The sequence below is a fragment of the Ailuropoda melanoleuca genome, chromosome 6 (genome assembly GCF_002007445.2).
Source record: "Ailuropoda melanoleuca isolate Jingjing chromosome 6, ASM200744v2, whole genome shotgun sequence".
Lineage (NCBI taxonomy): Eukaryota > Metazoa > Chordata > Mammalia > Carnivora > Ursidae > Ailuropoda > Ailuropoda melanoleuca.
Genome location: NC_048223.1, coordinates 130,704,710 through 130,713,452, shown reverse-complemented (window position 1 = coordinate 130,713,452; position 8,743 = coordinate 130,704,710). Strand labels below are relative to the sequence as shown.

At 53.1% G+C, this 8,743-nt stretch overlaps 1 pseudogene; it reads left to right on the top strand.

Annotated features, from left to right (window-relative positions):
- The first annotated feature begins 253 nt into the window (after positions 1-253).
- LOC105236073 lies at positions 254-7,129 on the top strand (annotated as a pseudogene).
- The last annotated feature ends 1,614 nt before the right edge of the window (positions 7,130-8,743 follow it).

The window sequence follows — 8,743 nt, the reverse complement described above, 5'->3', positions numbered from 1 at the left end:
TATCTTTACTAAATTATTCTCGAATCCCCATATTTAACATCTTCTGACATGGGATGTATAGCACTTCTGCTATATCCCTAAGCCCCAAGGAAAATAACTGGTATGAACATAACTGGCCTTTTTTTTTTATGAAATGCCATTTTTGCTTGAAGGAATGAATGACACAGAAACTTGAATTATTTAGACTAGGATATTTGACAGACAGTTTCTTGAAAATGAACACAAACCTATCACTTCATGAAAATCAGCTCACATGCTACAGCTGACAGTACTTTCTGCCTTGATCAAATGTAAGCTCTCAAAAGAAAATCAGAATTTTGGAAAACTGGTGATCTACCAGAAGCTTGACAGCTTCTCAGTACCCACAAACTTTCCTGTTGGGATTGGGAGTAATATTGAAATAAATGTGAATTTTTGATGATTCGGCTCAATCTCATCAACACTGGAACATGTATATAACTTAGTGAAACAACACATTCCTTAAAAAAAAATCATGCGTTAGTACAAGACCCATTCAGTGTGCAGGCTGGGCCTGTGGATTTTAATGTAACGGAGAAGGACACAGTCAATGATATTATTTCAGGTTCCACTTTGCAAGTAACCTTAGGGAAAGCACAATTTGTGTAGTTTGAATACAGTACCAAAGATGAATATCCAGAATTCTCTGAAAAGGTTATGAAACATAATATTCTCAATATTTGTACAAGGCTGTAAATTTTTTCATATACTTCAACCAAAATAACTCAATAAATGCAGAAACAAATCTGAACATCCAGGAGTCTTCTAATGAGACAGACAAGAAAGAAAAGACTTGCAAAAATGGAAAATGTAACAAAATCCACTCTTCTCACTACCCTGTTTATTTGGGGCACTAGTTATTTTTCATAAAAACAATATTTCTGTTTTCATGCCAGGGGTTATTAATATGATTCTAGACGAATTAATAAATGTTTGACCCTGTTTTATTCCTACTACGGTAAATATTGATAGATACAACCCACATACACAAAAATACCCTTGGGATCCTCAGTAATGTGAGACTGTACAGATACCCTGGGAACAAAATGTTTGAGAATCACTTACACAGCTCCTGAGCCACAACTCAGGGAGACAGTCACAGAGCGCGCTGTGCAGTAGGTGAGGGGTCGGGGTAAAGGCCCACGTCCCTGGGCCTGCCTCTCCGGGCCTCAGGACCCTAGGTGGTGTCTGGGGCGCGGAAGCGCAGTACTGGGGGTCCCCACTTCCCCTGGTTTCGCCTCTCCCTCTCACAACCTGCCTCGGGTCCTCCAGCCTGGATACTCATGACGCGACCCTAGGTCGCACTCTCATTGGGCATCGGGTTTTTGCAGAAGCCAATCAGCGGCACCGCGGATCCAGCTTCTAAAGTCCTTACCAGCCCATTAGGACTCAATTACTCCTCAGACCCTGAGGGTCTGGGCCGTGGGCCCCCGGATCCTCCTCCTGTTGCTGTCGGAGGCCCTGGCCGTGACCGAGACCTGGGCGGGTGAGTGCGGGGGCGGGAAGAAAGGGCCTCTGCGGGGCGGGAGCGAGGGGACGGCCGGGTGGGGACGCGGGACCCCTGGGGAAGGGGCCTCACCGCCTCCCCCGCCCCAGACCCTCAGCCGCCCCCGGCCCAGCCCCGGCCTGTGCTTCCCCGTCCCTCCCCGCCTCCGTCCTGCTCTCCCCTACTCAGTCCCCCCACCCGCCTCCCTCTCGGCCGCCTCCACCTGCGCCCCGGGCCCGGCGGCTGGAGGAGAGTCGGACGAGGTCTCAGCCCCTGCGCGCCCGCAGGCTTGCGCTCCCTGCGGTATTTGGGCACCGCCGTGTCCCGGCCGGGCCGCGGGGAGCCCCGGTACGTGGAAGTCGGCTACGTGCAGGACACGCAGTTCGTGCGGTTCGACAGCGACGCAGCGAGTCCGGGGGATGGAGCCGCGGGCGCCGCGGGGGGAGCAGGAGGGGCCGGAAGATTGGGACCCGGAGACGCGGAGGTTCAAGCACAACGCACAGGCTTTCCAAGTGAGCCTGCAGGCCCTGCGGGGCTACTACAACCGGAGCGAGGCCGGTGAGCGACGCGGCCCGGGTCCAGGTCACGACCCCCATCCCCACTGACCGGGCCGGGGGTCACCCCAAATATCCAGGTCCGAGCGCCACCCTGAGGCTGCGGGACCCACTCGTGCCCAGACCCGGGAAGAGCCCGCGGGAACTTTTAATCGGGTCTACTTGTGTTTGGACTTAGTCGCTCTCCAGTCGGGGAGGGGGCGGGGGGAGGGTTTTCGGGGCTGACCGCTGCGGCCGGGCTGCGGGGGCGGGGCCAGGGTCTCACACCTTCCAGTGGATGTCTGCCTGCGACAGGGGGCCTGGGGCGCCTTCTCCGCGGGAATGAGCAGTTCGCCTACGACGGCGCGGGTTACATCGCCCTGAACCACGACCTGCGCTCCTGGACCGCGGCGGACACGGCGGCTGCAGATCGCCCGCAGCCGCCCGGCGCAAGTGGGAGGCGGCTCGGGTGAGGCTGAACACTACGGGAACTATCTGGACGGCGCGCGCGTGGAGTGGCGCGTGGACTGGCTCCGCAGCACCTGGAGAACGCGAAGGAGACGCTGCGGCGCGCAGGTACCGGGGTCACGGGGCCTCCCCGATTTCCTCTCCACTGGGCCTGGCTTCCCGCCAGGAAGGGAAAATGGATTCAGTGTCACAGCACCGCCCCTCCCACGGGTGGGGAGAGCGAGATCCGCCTGGGTGTTCGTATTCCTAAGAGAGTGACTCACCCAGAGGGCCGCTTTTCTCTAAAGGGCAGTTGAGAAATCCAGTCTCTCCCGGGAGGCAGGTGGAGACCATCCCTGAAATAACCCATCAGCAGTACCATTTGACGCTGGCAGCCACCTCGTGAACCATGACCTAACCTCTCAAGGCCTTGTTCTCCATCCGAGAACATCTTTGGAGTTCTGACTCCAGGTTTTCTGACTCATTCACTCAGTCCCCAGTCGGGACCCTTAGTGTGCTCTCCCCCTTAGACCAGCAGCGTCCTACCCAAGGCTCTGTCCCTGATTCTAGGACTTTCCAAGGAATTGGAGATCCTTTAGACTACACTGGTTTCTGGGTTTTTTGCTTCTTCTATCCAAACCACTTGGCCCTGTCCATCCTCAGGATGGTCACATGACTGCTCTTTCAGTGCCCCATAAAGGTAAATCAAAGCGTGGATTTCCTGATTCTTCCTCAGAACCCCCCAAGATACATGTGACCCGCCACCCCATCTCTGGCCATGATGTCACCCTGAGATGCTGGGCTCTGGGCTTCTACCCTGCAGAGATCACCCTGACCTGGCAGCAGGATGGGGAGGACCTGACCCAGGCCACAGAGCTTGTGGAGACCAGGCCTTCGGGAGATGGGACCTTCCAGAAGTGGGCAGCTGTGCCTTCTGGGGAGGAGCAGACATACACATGCCACGTGCATCATGAGGGGCTGTCTGAGCCCATCACCTTGAGACGGGGCAAGGAGGGTTTCGGTGTATAGTCTCTTCTCAGAGAAACCAGAGACCTTGTGGAGAATTTTGGCAAGATGAGGACTAAGGCTACAGGTCTGGGCCCCTCACCTTCCCTTCCCTTTCCAGAGCCGCTGCCTCAGCCCACCATCCTCGTCACGGGCATCATGGCCGTCCTGGTTCTTGTGGTCCCTGTGGTGATTGGAGCTGTGATCTGGAGGAAGAAGCGCTCAGTTAGGGAACAGAGTGGGGGGATCTGAGTTTTCTTGTCCCACCGGTGGGTTTCCTAGGTAGGCGATCGTCGTGCCTTGTTACTGGGAAGTGTACCGTCCTCACACGTGGCCTTGCGCACTCTGGAGCTGATCACTAACACTCAGTGTATAGCAAACACCTGTGAAAATGAAGGACACATCCTCATCCTGGTAATTCTGGTGATGGAGACCTGATTCCCAACTGTCACAGGACAGAGAGGAAGGTCCCTGCTGAGGACAGACCTCCAGCAAGTCAGGTGCCCCAATGACCCCACATCTCTATCTTCATGTTTCCTGATCCTGTCCTGGGTCTTCAGTCACAATTCTGGAAACTTCATTTTGGACCAGGACTAGGAGTTTCCTCTAGGATCTCATGGCCCAGCCCTGTCCCAGGCCTCTAACATGATATTTTCTTCCCGTGGGATTAAAAGGACCAGGTGAGAGGTTATATCTCATGTGGTTTTGATTTGCGTTTCCCTGATGATGAGTGATGTTGAGCGTCTTTTCACGTGTCTCTTGGCCATCTGGATGTCTTCTTGGAAACAGGTCTGTTCATGTCTTCTGTTCATTTTTTAATTGGAATATTTGTTTTTTCTTTGTTTAATTGTATAAGTTCTTTGTAATTTTAGATAGTAACCCTTTATGAGATATGTTATTTGCAGATATCTTCTCCTATTCTGTAGGCTCCTCCTTCACTATGCTGAAACTTTTTATTTTGATCTATCCAGCTAACAGTTTATTTTTGTTTTCGTTTTCCTTGCCTCGGGAGTCATACTGAGAAAAATGTTGCTGTGCTTGATGTCTGAGAAATTACCGCCTGAGCTCTATTCTAGAATTTTTATGGTTTCAGGTCTCACATTTAAGTCTTTAATCTATTTTGAATTCATTTTTGTGTATGGTTTAAGGAGATGGTCCAGTTTCATTTTTTGCATGTTGCTGTCCAGTTTTCCCAACATCATTTTTGAATAAACAGTCTTTTTGCATATTCTTTCCTGCTTTCTCAAAGACAAGTTAATCATATAACTGTGAGTTTACTCTGGGATTTTCTACTCTGTCCCATTGGTCTATATATGTATTTTTGTGCCAGTTCCATACTGTTGATGACTACAGCTCTGTAATTTAACTTGAAGTCTGGAATGTGATAACTCCAGCTTTGCTTTTCTTTTTCAAGGTTGCTTTGGCTATTCAGCGTCTTTGTGGTTCCATACAAATTTTAGGATTGCTTGTTGTAGTTCTATGAAAAATGCTGTTGGTATTTTGATAGGGATTGCATCAATATGTAGATTGGTTTTGGGTAGTATAGACATCTTAACAATATTGTTCTTCCAATCCATGAGCATGGATTGTCTCTCCATTTGTTTGTTTCATCTTCAGTGTTTTCTAGTTTCTGCGTATAGGTTTTTTACCTCTTTGGTTGAGTTTATTCCTGGGTACTTTATTATTTTTTGATGCAATTTTTAAATACCTGCTCATACCACTTGCCTGCATGCCTGGCCCTCACCAGGCTCTCCTCTCTCAGGAGCTCCTCCCATGGGGCCCTTGAAGTCAGCAGCCCTCCTCCCTGCTCTCAACACATGCCCCCTCCTCTCCTGTCAGCCTATAATTAAGTTCTTTCAGGGCACCCAGTCCCCCATTCCCAGACCCTCAGCACTAGTCTCCCCTGCTGTCTCTTGCCGTCCCCTCTCCCCACTGACCAGAAAACTGCTCCAGGTCCAACTGCCCAGATCCTTGGCCCTCATCACTCTTTTGGTTCCTTGACCCAAGTGGGCCTCACTCCTGACACCTAGTTGTTTCTGTCACTTTCCCTACAGCCAGCCTTCTCCCAGACTGCCTGTCCTGTGCTGGATGCCCCCCCAACCCTTTTTGGGGGTCTGAACTGCCTCCCCTCCAGTACCAACCCCACCATGCAGATCCTTCTCCAAGGAGTTCACCATGGTGTTTTGATTCTATTTTCTCTTTCATTCCCCTTCTTTCTAATATAAACTACCCTTGGACTCCCTGTCCTGCTGCCCTGAAACCCCTGCCTACTGCTTCTCCCCAGGGGACACTGGCAGGTTCAGCACATCCCTACCTGGGGACTCACTGTGCCACTCTTCCACTTGGGCCTAGGCGCACACCTTGCAGTCCCCCAGGGGCGCTTGCCCACCCTAAGCTCCCTTGTGCCCACCATCACCCCCCACAGCCCTCTGTCTCAGGGCCCCGCCCTCCCTTGGCCCTGTCCCCTCTCTGATGAGCCTTCACCACAGGAAGCAGCCCCGGCTCTCCACCCCACCGTAACCTGCCCGTGCATGCACCATGGCACCTCCAGACGTGGATTAATCAACAACAGGCCCCCCACTGCCCCTCCCTCCCTGCTGACAAGACCTCTCCTTCACCATGGCCTTCTTGCCCCTCCCTTGGTCCCTGCAGGCCAGACTCTCCCCTTGACGACCTCATCTTCACCTACCTACAGGAGCCCGTGTGTCCCTCTCCTGGTCCTGTCCTGCCTGTCTGCCCATCTCCGCCCCTCCTGCCACTCCTTCTTCCCTTTCTTTCCTGCCCCCTCTCCTCTCTCCTGCATTGGAAAGCCTCCTTCCTGCCCCTTGTACAGGTGCGTTTTCTGCATGTTCAATACTTCAGGCAGCTCAGGACAGCTGAGCTTTTCTGAGAAACATAAGACATGCAGTTACTTCCAGGAGTCAGTTTCATCTGTAGTCTCCTCCCTGCCCAGGAGCCCACGGTCTTTGTTGTAACCTCACAGTGGTGTCCCAGGATGAATCTGTGCATCAGAGAATTTTCACTGAAAGACACTTGGATGGTCAGGCCTTCCTGCACCATGACAACAAGAAAGATGTGGCAGAGTCACCGGGGACTAGGGACAGAAGCAATCCTGAGACCTGAGATGTGGAGGACAGAGACCAAGGACTTGAGAGACACCGAGAAGGAATTCAGAATGAGTCTGGCAGACATCCTGGCCCTGCTGAGAAGAGGTGAGAGTGGCATCAGAGCAAGAGGGATGGGAGACCTTTCCCAGGGAAGCTCAGGGCAGAGAGCAGGGACCTGTCTCTTTCCCTGGATTTGCCTGGGGGTGGGGTGAGGACTGAGGGTCTGTGGACTTCAGCCTACATGGACCATTACTGAGCCAGCACAGGGAAGACGTGGAGGAGAGCAGGCCAGAGTTTGTCACTGGGGCAAGAAGGCAGAGGGACACAGGACGGGAGGACTCACTGATGGATGGTGGCCGGCTTGCATTCCCTCCAGGAGATCTGGGACTGGGAGATCCAAGAAAACAACAGCTCCAGGGTCTTCAGGCATTTCCACTGTGATGGGGATATCTTCCTCTCCTATGACTTGAATACCCATGGATGGACAGTTCCCTGGTCCTCCACACCAACCTTGGTTGTGGAAATCAAGAAGCCTGGGATGTAGATGGCTCTCAAAGCCAGGATTCCTCAGCCCATGTGCAAGGAGAGCTTTGTGGAAGCAGCAGAAATATCTGGAGTCCTGGATGGGCTTCTTGGGCAAAAAAGGTTCAGCCCTGGGGCAGAGGCCTTCTTCTCCCCCAGACCTGTTGAGCCTCCCCCAACAACCCTGTGAAACCCTCCATGTCCTATGGGATGCACATATGTTCTGTTGGCACTTTGTATTGTGATCTGCCTGTCCTTTTAAAACCTCTGGATAAAGGATAGAGATACCAAGCGTGTGGGGACAGAAGTGAATCGTCCCAGGGGTGCCTGGGAGGCTCAGTTGGTTGAATCCAACTCTTGATTTTAGCTCAGGTCATGATCTCAGGGTCGTGAGATTGAGCCCCACGAGGGGCTCTGCTCAGCAGAGTCTGCTTGGGATTCCCTCTCTCTCCCTCCCAATGCTCCTCCCTACTCACGCACTCTCTAAATAAATAAATAAATAAATAAATAAATAAATAAATAAATAAATAAAATTAAAAAACAACAACAACAACAACCGATCTGAATCCTGTCAGTGTCAATAGTCCAGGGAGACGGGACACTCCTAGAGAAAACTGAACCAGGGAAGGGGGATGTCAGGTAGGAGAGCAGCCCTCTTCTCTTTGTCTCCCTTAGAGGGGAGCAGGTCTCGGCCATGTGCCTCACTGGCTCTGTGCTTTCTCCCCAGTTCCCCCAACAGTGAGTGTTACCTTCAGCCAGGCCTTGGAGGGCATGGCCAGCCTAATATGCTGGGATTTCTAGTTCTCTCCGGGGAATAGCTCCCTGACCAGGCTTCAGGATGAGGAAGCCCTGAGCCAGGATGCCCAGCAGTTTAAGGGAGTCCTGCCTGGTGGGAATGGGACCTACTGGCATGGGGGAGCCATAAGGGTTCCCCTGGCTGCATGGAAGCCATAGGGAGCCACACCGCACACCCTGTGCTCGCGTGAGCCTGGGGTGGCTGTGGAGGGGGTTCTGACTCTGGTTGGGTCAGGAGCCTGGGTGGGGACCAGAGAGAAGGCCCGTGGTCGTGGGGAGCCCAGGTTAATACAACCCTTCCCCTGGAAAGGCCCTAGCACACCAGAGTGGACGACCACCATCTGCCGCTGCTGTTGCTGCTTTTCTTACTGTCATCATTGTGTGTGTCCTTTCTCCAAGAACAAGACGTCACCAGCAGCTTCGGGAGCCCAGGGGAGAAAGCCGGGCAGTGGGTGGGATGGGAGGGGCTCTCCTGGGACATGGGGCCCCTCATGTCTCCCTCTGCAGAGATCAGAGGGGATGACAAGCTTCTGTAACAGGAGCTGGAAGTCAAAGTGCTGAGAAGGGCTGGGAGCCATGTGTGCGTCTACACCCTTAGCCCTGCTCAAAGCCAGGGTCGCTGGGGCCCTTGAATGGTGAGCATGGCCTCTCTCTGCGCCGGGTGAGGATTGGGCAGTTGGGGCTGGAGCTCCCTGCTCCGAGCTTGTCCCTCCCTCTCTCTACTCTCAAGCTCAGCAGGGCTCCTCCAGGGGTGTTTCCATGTGGGAGGTGGTGGAGAGGTGGTGGCAGGGACAATCTCAGGGTGCAGAGGGTGGACAGACAGCCTCAGG